This window comes from Xyrauchen texanus, chromosome 21 (genome assembly GCF_025860055.1).
Source record: "Xyrauchen texanus isolate HMW12.3.18 chromosome 21, RBS_HiC_50CHRs, whole genome shotgun sequence".
Taxonomy (NCBI): Eukaryota; Metazoa; Chordata; class Actinopteri; order Cypriniformes; family Catostomidae; genus Xyrauchen; species Xyrauchen texanus.
Window position 1 is genome coordinate 4709546 of NC_068296.1, and position 13856 is coordinate 4723401.

The 13856-nt window shown below is 40.6% G+C and overlaps 1 pseudogene; it reads right to left on the reverse strand.

The window, feature by feature from the left end:
- Positions 1-13856, reverse strand: part of LOC127661588 (zinc finger homeobox protein 3-like) — a 35492-nt pseudogene that overhangs the window by 18993 nt on the left and 2643 nt on the right.

Below are 13856 nucleotides of genomic sequence, written 5' to 3' on the forward strand. Positions count from 1 at the left end.
TGAAGAACCAAAGGAAAAGTAAAAAAGAAGAGGAAAGTGAGGATGAAGAACCAAAGGAAAACAAAAAAAGAGGAAGCAAAGGAAGAGAAAACTGAAGGAAAGGAACAATAAGAGGAAGTGGAAAGGAAAGAGAAAAGGAAGCAGAAGAAGAACAGAAGAGGAAAACAAAAGGAAGCATAGGAAGAGGAAGTTGAGGAAAAGAGAGAAGATGAGGATCAATCAATGAGTAAAAACATATACTCCTACTCTCTTCATCCAGCTCACATTTCAACACCAGTAAATAACATGCCTAAGTACATTAACGGAGGCATATATTGACCAGTCATAAATGATCAGCATGTGGCTTCCTTTAATGTGGACACCACAATTTAAATCAATACAGGATCAATACAACACTGTAGAAACACCTATGTAGATGTTACTAAACATGCTTTGCTCAAATAAACTCATTAGAAGGATATCACTAGTAAATCCCTCCCTCTATTTGAGATATGGTGAAAGCTGAGCAGACAAAAATAGAGTATACTAAAAAACCACACAAATTTAGACAGGAACGCATAAACACAAATGCAGTGAGAAACACCAGTCCACTTGTTTAACAGAACTCTAAACTGATTAGAGATGTGCTGAGTTAATGGACCACATTAGTAAGAGGGAAAAAATAGCATACAATTTATCTAAATTACCAAAGAAGCCTCACAGGCCTCGCAGATAGTGGACTTGACCAGGGCACCTTGCATTTAACTGCCAAGAAGGCCAGATCCCAGACTCCGTTAAAATATAGCTAAAATATACCTGATTTGGAAAGTTCTACTTCATTTTACATGTGACATACAGTTTCATCAAGATTTATGCAATTCCAGGGTTCATCATTTTGAATGTGATTTACCTTGTATAGTCTAAGACTGGTCTCGTGCTTGGAGTTCATGGTGTGTAGTTTCAGTTTCTCCATGCTGGTTGCCTCATAGTCACATGCATTACACCTGAGCTGCACCTGGTTTCCTACAGCGACACACCTGAGACGCCACTCTTCTTCCTCCTCCTCGATATTTCCATGGTGACTACTGGCTTCTCGAAGGTGTGCGGCTAGCTGATAGCGCTGTACATGTTTGTCTGTCTGGCAGTGCAGCTGGAAGTTGGCTCGCAGAGGCGTGGCGTAATGACAAAGCCGACAATGATGGGTGTCACCAGTAGTACTCCTCCAATAGGCATTGGGCAATGAGCGCTGCATGGTCAGGTGCTGACTGAGCTCCTCTGGAGTGTCACAAGAAAAGCGACTGCACAGAGTGCATTCAAAGAGTTTCTGCAAAGACTCGTGCAGGATCTCACTGCTTGGACGAAGAGCATTGGAGTCAGACAAGTTGGTCTGGGGTTGGCAGTGGCGGTAAATCTCTGTGACATTGCGCTTGCGCTGCCGTTGCATGTGGGCCAGGTTCTGCTGCAACAGAAGCACATTGTGCGTGTGCTTCTCACTGGTCATGTGAATGCGTAGGTTCCGTGCCACATTGGTTTCGTAGTCGCAGACTTCGCACCGCCATGACGCGCGTCCCCGGAGCTTGGATGGAGAGGTGGAGTTGGCCTGGGTGGGGTGTGAAATGGTGGGATGTGAATGAGATAAAGGACTGGGCTGGGCTGCTGGGGTGTGAGCATGTGACTGAGTCTGCAGGCTCTGTATGTTGTTGAGGTGCTTGTCTGACTGCATGTGGATGCTCAGATTGCCCTTGGTGGTGGTGGAATACTGGCATACCTGGCAGCGGAAAGGCTTGTATCCACAGGAGTATGTCTCACCTCTTGCTAGGCGTGGGTGACTCTGCCCACTGCTACAGTATGGGCACTGTTCTGACTCTGACTCCAGATGTTTTTCCTTCATATGGGCCTCCAGAGTTTGCTGGTACTTGTAGTGCCAGTTGCATTTTGGACACTTTAACGTCTTGCAGGAGTTTCTAGTGTGTGCCAGAGAGGCTTGAATGCTATAGGTATAAGATGATGCTTGGACATCATCTCCAACAGCAACAAAACCTCCATCACCAGCCACCACCAACCTTCCTCTAGAGGCCGTGTCCAAATGTCCTTCTTCGAGAACAGACTGACTGGTCTGGGCATAGGTGGGACTGAGTCTATGGGATGTGGAATCACTATTATTATTGGGCAGGTCGGAATGAGTGAAAGCAGGCCTGTCATCATCAGACAACCTGCAAGTTGGTTCCATTGCTATGGTGCTACCATTCTCTAACTGGTCATTTGGTTCTGCTGCTGTGGCACTCTCTTGTTTGGCAAGTTGTTCTGTAGAAGTGATAGTGGGTGGGTTTACCACAACAAGGGAAGCAGGTGCAGGCTCATTGTGGCAGTTAAAGCTTGTTCCACACTCTGACTCAGAGTCTGTAAGGGTTTTGGTGTTGTTCATAAAGCTGGTTGTTATTGTTGGAGAGTTTGGAGGTTTGGAAATGCTTTGGTTTGACAGAGCAGCTTCAGTACTGTGCTCCTGTCTGCTACTGCTGCTAATAGTATGTGCACTGTTGTCCACAATGCTACCTTCCTCTGAACAAATTCTCCTCTCTCCATCTTTCCATCTCTCATCCTCCTTGCCTCTCTGTGTTCCCTCTCTGCCCACAGTTGAGGGGTCTTTGGCAGGGCTTGGTACTGAGGTAGCAGGGGAGGTTCTGGTTGGAGAGGGCAGGAGAGGGAGTACTGGCTTAGAGGTCTGAACCTCTTCATTCTCTTTCCGTCTTGCGGTGTTCTCTGTGCTGTTCCCAGAGGTTGGTGGTGCCAGGTGAAGAGGTACCACACACTCACAATTCCTTTTTGGTTCTAAGAAACAGAGGATTGGGAGGCCTCCTGGGCTGGCAGGCTGCAGTATGGCAGAGGTGTTTTCAAACGAAAGCAGATGCTGTTCTTCATCACTGAAAGTGATGTTGTGTTGCTGTGAAGCATGAGCCCTAAACATGTGTGAACGACCGAACGACAGCCGACACAGAAAGCACATCAGGATGGGTTTGGTTAGACCGGACCGTGTCACCCCTGTCTCTGACAAACCTGCCACGTCAGGAGCGCTATCTTTGGATTGGTGGGTCACCAGAGCTAGACTGTCGCTGTTGTCAGAGGGATGCAAGTGGAAGACACGAAAAACTTGTGGTGCAGGGCTTCGAGAAGAGGAAATGTAACAGGTGCTTATGACAGAGGATGGGGCACCTAACAAAGAGGAGGGCACACTTTGCGTAAGCTGACTCTCTCTCTCCGTAATGTAGGCAGAGCCATCACGCAGGTACAAGATCTCTCCAATAGGCTGCTCCTCACCTTCTTCATCTTTCGCCTTTCTCTCACCTTCATCTGTGAACATCTCTCTGGTAGAACATTCATTGACCCCATTTCTGTCTTCACACCTCTCTTCTAGTCCCTCCTCCTCAGTTCGCCCCACTAGTCCACCCTGTTTGGACAGAGTTACTGTGCTCCGATAAATGGCTTGATCTTTGGCCAGTAGGAGTGGACTGGGGGCCAGTGGCTTGCACTGCCCAGGAGGCTGTTGTGTGTGGGGGCCAGAGGCTCCATCGTTGGAGACAGAGTCACAACACTCCATCCTCGGATCTACTGAGAACATTCATCCCACCCTGGCCTAGAAAAAGAACGAGAGGGAGAAGAGGTAAAATAGTCAATGAAAACCACTTTATAAACTACATTACGATTTTCAAAATTCATTTAACGCACTACACATAAAGTGTTTTTGTATCAGCATAGAGTAAAAGTCTTAAAACACTTTATCCTGTGAAAAACAGAAACACATTGCACTTTCAATTTTAGCAGCATAATAAACATAACTGTTCATGTTCAGAGAGAAGCGATGCAGGGGACAAAGAAAAGCATAGAGGCCTAGACTGTGATCAATAGCTCTTTGCCAAGCTGTATTACCGAAAGCTGAATTTTACATGAGAAACAATTCCAGGAATCAAGTCAAGTCATTTTTATTTGTATAGCACTTTTCACAGCACACATTGTTTCAAAGCAGCTTTACAGGAAATCATGCATTAACTAAAAAAAAGAAATTAAACTGTAATATCTATAAAGACTTAAGAGTGATCATTGTGTAGTTTGATTAAATATCACCAAGATCTGCTCAATTAAATGTCTCTGTCTGTCTCTGCCTCCCCCATCCCCCTCCATCTGCATTGTATTTCCCTTTAGGCAACTGAGCAGAACATAGGGCCGTGTCTACGGGGGATTTCACTGTGACAGAGCCTCTGGAATAAGTTCCCTATTGACTCTAGTCACAGGTTTCTCAAGAGACATGGCCCCCACAGGCCTTGATCAGTAAAGCAGCTGAAGTGAATTGAATTGAATTATATTAAAGAAGCCTTTCACAACAGGGTTCAGATTCTATTAGGTGCATACAATAATTGCACATTTGCATTAATGCCAAGTAAAAAAGCAGTTGCTTTTGTACAGGCACGTGTTTTTATAAGATACTTCCAGCATAACTCTGATAGCCAGCATGTACATACATACACATTTTACATATGCAAATGTAAGATGTTGCAACTCACATTTCCCTTTGGTTACACCATGGCTACAGTTCAATAATTAAAATGTGCTTATAGTCATTAATGGGTTTATCTACAGTTAACCCACCTAAATAGTGTAAAAACAAGCATGTGAACAGAAGTTGTCTGAGGGAGGTATAGGGTTTACGGATGGCAGTTGGGGGGGCTAATTGCTCCATTTCTAGCTTAAAGAGTGCAGATTCTTGAACTCTGATTCAAGCTGTTATATTGAGCTCCCTCTGATCCTCTCTACTGGAGAAGGCTAAAGTGCTAATGGGAAAATCAATGGCGTGAATGCTTAGCATCTTACTGGAAGCCAGATCAGGATGCTAGCACACCAGGCTAAGGGATGTGTTCACTCATTTATGCTCAAACCGGTCCTGAGGCCAAGAACAACATGCTTTGAGGGTACTAAGCAAAATGCATGAGACTTCATAACAACAAAATTGGAGTTTTATTCCATAAGTATTAGTTTTGAAGTCATCTATATGCTATGCTAGTGTATGTGTAAACTTTGACAAAATCGACTTTTCGCAGATATATTTAAAATATAGGCTACAGTCTTTCTTTTGTGGGAAAACTAAGGAAAAATACTGATTACTCAGACTGCACATAACAAACTTTTTCAAATCAAATACTTTCTAGAATGAGAAAGTCCTTCCCCTAATACACGTTTTAATCTAGCAAGTAGTAAATCATGGTTCATGGCAGTGACGTAACTAAAGCCTATTGCCAAGTAATTCGCTACCCCCCTCCCCCCCCCAATTCCAGTTTAAATTGGAAATATGTCAGCACAGATAAGAAAACTGCACTTGTCATATAATTCAAAGGGATTTCATGTATGAATGGAATCTGTTTGGAATACTATATTCAAGATACACATTCATAAGCAAACCACCGTGCTGACACAAACTAGACTTTCTGTACAGTTCGATGAACATCCAGTCTTGTTTGCGGTGTTTAAGTGTGTGCATGTGTGTGTGTGGTATAATTAGTGATGTATCTCATTAGCAGCCAGGTTAATTGCCCATCGCTCTGGGATACCTGATAGGGGGCACACAGCTGAAATCAAGACACATCTTACAACCAATTACTGAGTGTGTGTGTGGATTAGAACTAGACTAAATAACACTAACCCTAACATTAGCTAACCCTAACACTAAAAACACTAGCTGTAACCCTTACACTAACCATTTTAAACTAATGAGAAAAGACAACAGTATTTACAGTACAACTCGCGATATCTTTTGGAAATATTTCCTAGGGCTGTCAATCGATTTAAACTGTGTATCGAATTCATTACATGGTACATCGATTAATCAAATTAATTGCAATTAATCGCATACAGAAATATTTGATGAGAAAGCCCCTCAAATAACAATAATTCAATATATAATGAATAAATAACTATAAATAGTTATATTTAAATCATTAGAAATTATATATATATATATACATGTGCCAAAAGTTTGGAATAATGTACAGAGTTTGCTCTTATAGAAAGAATTTGGTACCTTTATTCACCAAAGTGGCATTCAACTGATCACAATGTAAAGTCAGGACATTAATAACCTGAAAAATGTAATGAAAAATTTAATTCTTAAACTACTTCAAAGAGTTCTCATTAAAAAATCCTCCACGTGCAGCAATGACAGCTTTGCAGATCCTTGTCATTCTAGCTATCAGTTTGTCCAGATACTCAGGTGACCTTTCACCCCACACTTCCTGTAGCACTTGCCATAGATGTGACTGTCTTGTCGGGCACTTCTCACGCACCTTACAGACTAGCTGATCGCACAAAATCTCAATGGGGCTAAGATCCATAACACTCTTTTCCAATTACCGTAATTTCCGGACTATAAGCCGCAAATTTTTTCCCACGCTTTGAACCTCGCGGCTTATACAATGACGCGGCTAATATATGGATTTTTCCCACTTTCAAATTTTATAAAAAAAATATTAAAAAAACATTCTGTGACGTGCTCAGTTTTTTGGCGGTGTGAAGCTTTCATTAGACCAATGAAATTGCCGAACGGGTTAAGGTCAAAACAACTTTTTTTGTTGTAGATTAAATCGAGCGCGCTCAAACTTCCCATCATTCTGAATGAGTCGATGATAAGACGTTGGAAACAGCAGCGTGCGGAATTGACTCAGTAAAAAAAGACAACTAAATCTGAGGCTATTCAACTCCGACACCGAAGGAGATGACTTCAGTGGTTTCAGTGCACAGGACGAGGAAGATAGTGACCAATGACTTTCTTGGTAGGCTACTGTTTACTGCAGATGTTTTATTACAAGCCGTGTGTGGCAGCGGGCGTGGTCAAGCGCCGTCCGGGAGAGAAAAGCTGTAAGGGCACTTAGACCTGCGCTAAATTATGTCTAACACCGGTGTCTAATTTCAAGTGCCCTGCTTCACGTGTCCTTCTTGGGAAAACTGTCACGCGGGCACCAGTGTGACAGTTTTCAGCAGGGCATTTGACGTTCCAGGTAAGGCTTTTAATGGCCACAGCAATGTTTACAATCAATTTTATAAAGTTTCTCAATTCTTCTATCGCCAACACTAGACTGACGTGTGTCACTCTCTCAGCTCTGTGGCTGCTGCCTTTTTATGCCGCTCTCCCCATGCTTACTGAAATTAGACACCGCTTTTTCTCTCCGGACGGTACGCTTGACCACGCCCCGCTGCCACACCGTGTTTCGTTAAAGCCTATTTATTTTTGTTACAAGCCGTGTTTCGTTAAAGCCTGAGTAAAGTTCATTTGTTTCAATGTACGGTAGGCACCTGCGGCTTATAGACAGGTGCGGCTTATTTATGTTCAAAATAATATTTTATTTAAAAATCAGTGGGTGCGGCTTATATTCAGGTGCACTCAATAGTCCGGAAATTACGGTATCTGTTGTCCAATGTCTGTGTTTCTTTGCCCACTCCAACCTTTTCTTTTTCTGTTTCAAAAGTGGCTTTTCTTTGCAATTCTTCCCATAAGTCCTCCTGAGTCTTCTCTTTACTGTTGTACATGAAACTGGTGTTGAGCGGGTAGAATTCAATGAAGCTGTCAGCGGAGGACATGTGAGGCATCTATTTCTCACACTAGAGACTCTGATGTACTTATCCTCTTGTTTAGTTGTACATCTGGTCTTCCACATCTCTTTCTGTCCTTGTTAGAGTCAGTTGTTCTTTGTCTTTGAAGACTGCAGTGTACACCTTTGTATGAAATCTTCAGTTTTTTGGGCAATTTCAAGCACTGAATAGCCTTCATTCCTCAAAACAATGATTGTCTGACGAGTTTCTGGAGAAAACTGTTTCTTTTTTCAAACACAAAGACAATGTTAAGCTTAATTTAATGAACCAAATAGCTTTCAACTGTGTTTTATATAATGGCAAGTAAAATTTGAAATTTAGCATGATTACTCAAGAATAAGGTGTTGGAGTGATGCTGCTGTCTAGATTTGATAAAACATTACTTTTTCAAGTAGATTTTGAGAGATTTTTACATCAGTAATGTCCTCCTGACTATACATTGTGATCAGTTGAATGCCACTTTGGTGAATTAAAGTAACAATTTCCTTCTGAAACAGCAAAATCTGTCCATTATTCTAAACTTTTGGCCACCAGTGTCAATGTACACCTGCACCAGATTGACGCTTTTGGAAAGTCTCGGTTGCGTTGCGTCATAAACATACCTTTTTTTAGGGGCCTGGGTAGCTCAAAGAGTAAAGATGCTAACTACCACCCCTGGAGTCACGAGTTCGAATCTAGGGTGTGCTGAGTGACTCCAGCCAGGTCTCCTAAGCAACTGGTCCATATACTGGCCCCTGAAGAAAACAGGTGTTGCTCCATCCTTGAATTGCTCATACAGAAGGAATATTCCTTACTCCTTACATGTTATTTTTTATATAATTAATCGAACTGAATTAATGTGTTAAATCGACAGCTCTAATATTTTCACAGCACTAAACTGGGGAATATTTCAGCCAAACATTTGAATTTATTCACCCTCACTTTGTTCCGAATCCTGATATTTTTCGACCATGACACACAAAAAGAGATGTCACCCAGAATGTTAGGGACTGACAGCCTCGGTTAGCATTTTACACTTTAATTTTAAGTAAAAAGTTGAAAGTGCAGTGAAAGTGAATGGTGTCTCCCTTAGTGTCCACAGAAGTAAATGACGACAGAAACCTTTTTTGTTGATAGCATTTTGGGATGAATTATGCCTTTAATGTCAGAGTGAAACAGTATTTTCAATGGTTTTTCTATTGTCAAGGAGTCAATTTTGATTTCATATTGACTTTAAATAGTACACAAATGTGGTTTCATGCAAATACATATAGATTGTGATGAGATTTCCTGTGGCTTTTCAAGCAGGGTTGTTGAGTTGGAAAGAGTAATTTCAAATTCACATTATACAGAATTATGATTCAGGATCTCAGCTTCCTGTTTAAAACTATCATAGAAAATATACTATTGCACACATTAGACAGTACAGCACAACTTGCCCTTATGAAACAACATGCTTTACATGTCAACTACCAAATGTACCCGAGACGACATCTTAAAGTTAATTTTGGAAACTTTTAGAAGTACACTAGCAATTATATGACCTCAAAGCTAACAGACATGGACAAAAAGCCTAAAAAATCCCAGTTTGATTTCATGGGGTCTTTAAAAAATGTTGCTTCACTTTTATCCTTTAAACAAAAAGCCTTTAAAATACGCATGAATGCATGAACACACTTCAATGAAAACATGGGTTGTTACAAGGGTTGAGCAGTAAATTGACAGTATCGAATCGAGCCAAACTTAAACTAGCAAACCCCACACCCTCTCTCTCTCTCTTATAGTCACGCAAACACATACACATTTACTCCAACTGTATTTAGACAGCTGTCCTCTCTGCTGTGTGCTTGTCTTTGATCTTTGATTTAATGCCCCATTTCCATTAGAGACACTAGGCCATTCAAGAGCGAAACTTCAAAAGGAAGAGAGAGAGAGAGAGAGATGGAGAGAAAGAAAGAAAGAAAGAAAGAGTGGATGAGAGTGGTGGGGGCGAGTTTACGATTTGTATAATTTAAAATCATTTTCTTAGAAAATTAAGATCTGTTTAAAGCAACTTTCTTAGAAAACAAAGGTCTTAAAATGTGTCTAGGGTTAGTAAACCAGCAAAGAACAAAACATGATAACAGTGCTCATGCGCTTCCTGTATGACATCCAAAAAAGGAAGCGGCACACAAAAACGTAGGGTCAAAGGTCAAAAGGTAATGCAGACGTTAGGAAAGGGCATTTACAGTGTTGTGACAGCTGCCACCTTCGAAGTTAACCGTGTATTAAAATTATTCTGTAAAAATCTACATTTGTTTACATTTGTCCCACAATATTCCACACACAGACACTGATATTGTTCATTCTGTCACAACATGAGGTCAGCATGCTGACAGTAGTTACAGTACTCTCACAGTACTTTTCGGTTTCTAGTGTGAAAGTCTGAGCGTGATGTAAACGTATTGATTTAAGCTACAGTAAGATCTGGTGGGATTATGAAATCAATGCTACACTGAAGGAGTTCTTACTCATTTTACTTGATCTTATGATCTCTGACAATGCACACACACACACACACACACACACACACACACACACACACACACACACACACACACACACACACACACACACACACACACACACACACACACACACACACACACACACACTCAGTTTTAGCCCCTTGTTAAAGTCAACATTAAGTCAAAATGAACCCTATTTACATGTTCGTTGTCTCACAGGCCATGATTCAAACACCTGTCACAAAGAGACCACTTTTCAACATCTAATCAGTTTGTCATTGATAAAATCAAGTCCGCCTGAAAATCCAGTTTGCTTGAAAATATGTCACATATGAAGCAGAATGTTTAAAAAATTGTTCAGTAACTCCTTTTAACACTTTATAATCATAATCCATAATCCAGATCATAATCCAAAATTGTTAAAATGCAATATAGAAAATCATACAATTATTGTTTTAATCATTGGTAATAAACTGTGCTTTATATAAGCCAAGACTTCACAAACATAACAAGACATCCCATTGAAGGATAATTACTAACTAAAAAACTGGTGAAGGAAAATTGAAATTTTTGGTGCTTTTCACCATTTTTAATCACATTTTAGCAGTCCACTTTAATAGTCCCACAGTGTGACAAGTAATCTTTTTAAAGTGCAAACATTCAATTTAGTCTCTCAATTAATATGGGGTCATAAAACAGTGTGCATATAAATATTTAAAATAGTTTCAGTCTGCAGGAAACTGCTGTCAGTGCTTGACGCATCAACTCCCACATATAAAGGAGGGGGCAGTGGTGGCTCAGTGGTTGAGGCTCAGGGTTACTGACCAGAAGGTTGGGGGTTCAAGCCCCAGCACCACCAAGATGCCACTGTTGGGTCCTTGAGCAAGGCACTTAACTCCAGGTTGCTCCGGGGGGATTGTCCCTGTAATAAGTGCACTGTAAGTCGCTTTGGATAAAAGCGTCTGCCAAATGCATAAATGTAAATGTAAATAAAGGAGCGGTCACACCAGGCTTTGAGCATGCACATTTTTTTCATACATGCAACGGACTAGGATAGGATGTCAGGCACGAAGTGTACGTAGTGTGACCACACTCTGTAGGCGCTACAACAACTGTGCATTTAATTCACTTTCACTTAAATCACAAATACAACGGCTGATTATGACTTTATTAACACTTATTTTTCACTCTATTACTCACACACTGCTGTTATAATATCAAAACACTTTTACTATAACGTATCATTTGAAAAACAATCAATTTTATTGCTTGCATTACAGACCCATCTACATTTACACTCTTATTCAAATGTGATCAGCTCTCCTGAGAGATTGTTGGACTTGAACTTGAAGACCGAGTCTCGAGCCCAAGCAAGGGCGCTTGGACTGACAGAGAAGTGATACGAAATGACATGGTTAGGACATTATCGGTTAGTTAAAGGTGTAGGTTAAGGATGTCTGTTCTGTTCACCTCTCATTTATCATGTTAGAACACTATGGTTAAGGTTTAGGTTCAAGTTTTATGTTGGGGAGGTACGATTTACTAATTAAAACCTCTATCTAAATAGGGCTGCAACTAACGATTATTTTGATAATAGATTAATCAAACAATTATTAGAACGATTATTCGACTATTGCGATGATTAATCGTTAGCTCTTAACCGATTATTCAGCTTGTGCCCCGACTTAAAATGTTGCATTAAACGTGCTTACCAACAATAAAGAGGACAAAATCATCTTTTAAAAATACCGCTAAATGACATTCACTGAATTAAAGGGAAAAATACTTTATAAAGTTTAATTCCATAAAGGAATTCACTGCAATAAATCCTCTTGTCATCAATTGTTTTTGTCTTGTTTTCCATTTAAAATTGTCTAAAGATTCTTAAAACAGGATACATTTAATTGAGAAGCAACATATAAGATATTTAGACTTGCTTTAAGAGAATGTATCATAAATATACTGTACATTTATATTTTTCACCACAGAGAAATGCCAGTTTCGGAGTTTGTAGTTATTTACATGATCTGCTTCTTTATTATTTGAACTTTAATAAAGCTATAATGCATTAAATATGGTAAATGGTCTACACTTATATAGCACCTTTTTAACCTTAATGGTGCTTAGCCCACTACGCCACAATGCGTAGTGGGCTAAAGCACGTAACTGTAAATCAGAAGGTCGCTGGTTCAATCCCCACAGCCACCACCATTGTGTCCTTGAGCAAGGCACTTAACTCCAGGTTGCTCCGGGGGGATTGTCCCTGTAATAAGTGCACTGTAAGTCACTTTGGATAAAAAGCGTCTGCCAAATGCATAAATGTAAATGTAAATGTTAACGATAATCAAAGCGCTTTACACTGTGTCCGAATCACGCATTCACTCATACACCAATGGCGGCAGAGCTGCCATGCAAGGCACTAGCCTGGCATTGGGAGCAACTTGGGGTTCAGTGTCTTGCCCAAGGACACTTCGGCATGTGGAGCCGTGTGGGCCAGGAATCGAACCACCAACCCTGCGATTAGTGGCCGACCCGCTCTACCACCTGAGCCACAGCCGCCCCAGTTATACAAATATAACTGTAATAAAGATGTAACGCTGGGGTGTTTCCTTTAAAGAACTCCAGCTCCACATATTCCACAACGAGAGTGCTTCTCTATTTACTGACTTTGTATTTTTGCATTAGAATTTCCTCATACTTTGCGAACGACATCACCTGAATCTGTTTGGAAAGGTTAGAGTGCATCTTGTGATCTGAGTAATTCTTCCTCTCCTCAGTCAGTCGTGAACTGCAGTGCTGCTCTCACGCATCATCATCATTAGAGTTTAATGTGATCTCATGTTACGTTAAATGAGATCAAACGACTGTCGACATTGACTAAACGTTTCAGCCCTACATCTAATATTCACCTAAAAGCCTCATCTGATTACAACATAATTTTACTCACTTTTGGAGCCCCCCGCTGGACATTTCACTGGGAAACCAACACACTCTCACCATGAAATTATAAGGATACAAACTAATTTTCTACATTTGGCTAATTCATATGAATTCGTATGACTTTCACTACAGCCAATGATGTTTCTGGACATCGTTTTCATCTAATATATGACAATTGTTTCTGTCACGCACAACAGCTTTCTATCATGTTTACACACTTTACTGATTGGTTAGTTTTAGATAAGGGGTTTGGGTATGGACATAATATTAATAAGCATGTCCTCAGCACCTTGTGCGCGGAACTCAAGCTTTACCACATCCAAGCATTGAAATCGTCAACTTGTAATATAGGTACGAATTTTCATGACATTGGGTTGGGGAAACTGCAGCCAAACGTGTAATGAAGCACATCATTTTGGATTGCAAAAATGTCACCATTGACACTTTAACATCGGATAAAATCACACAGATCAGCCTTAAAATTGATAGTGGAAGTGCAATTCCTCAAAAGGTTGTGTGTGCAAAGAGGCCAAACAGTTATCCACAGCTCTACCCCTCTTTTCTCTCAATGAATCACATCCATTTATCTCATAAATAAAAGAAAAATTGCTAATAATTTATGATACCATTCACTACTGAAAAGGATTTCAGCAATATTTGAAAGCACTCTGGAAAATCTCTCAAGCTCGCTACACTCCATTTCTAGTCCATTTCATAGAAAAGGTGTTCAACAATCACACTGACCTTTGCATGACTGCGGTTTATGCACCTTTTATAAACTATGCCTTCAATATGTATTCAACAGCGAAAGCAAACAAC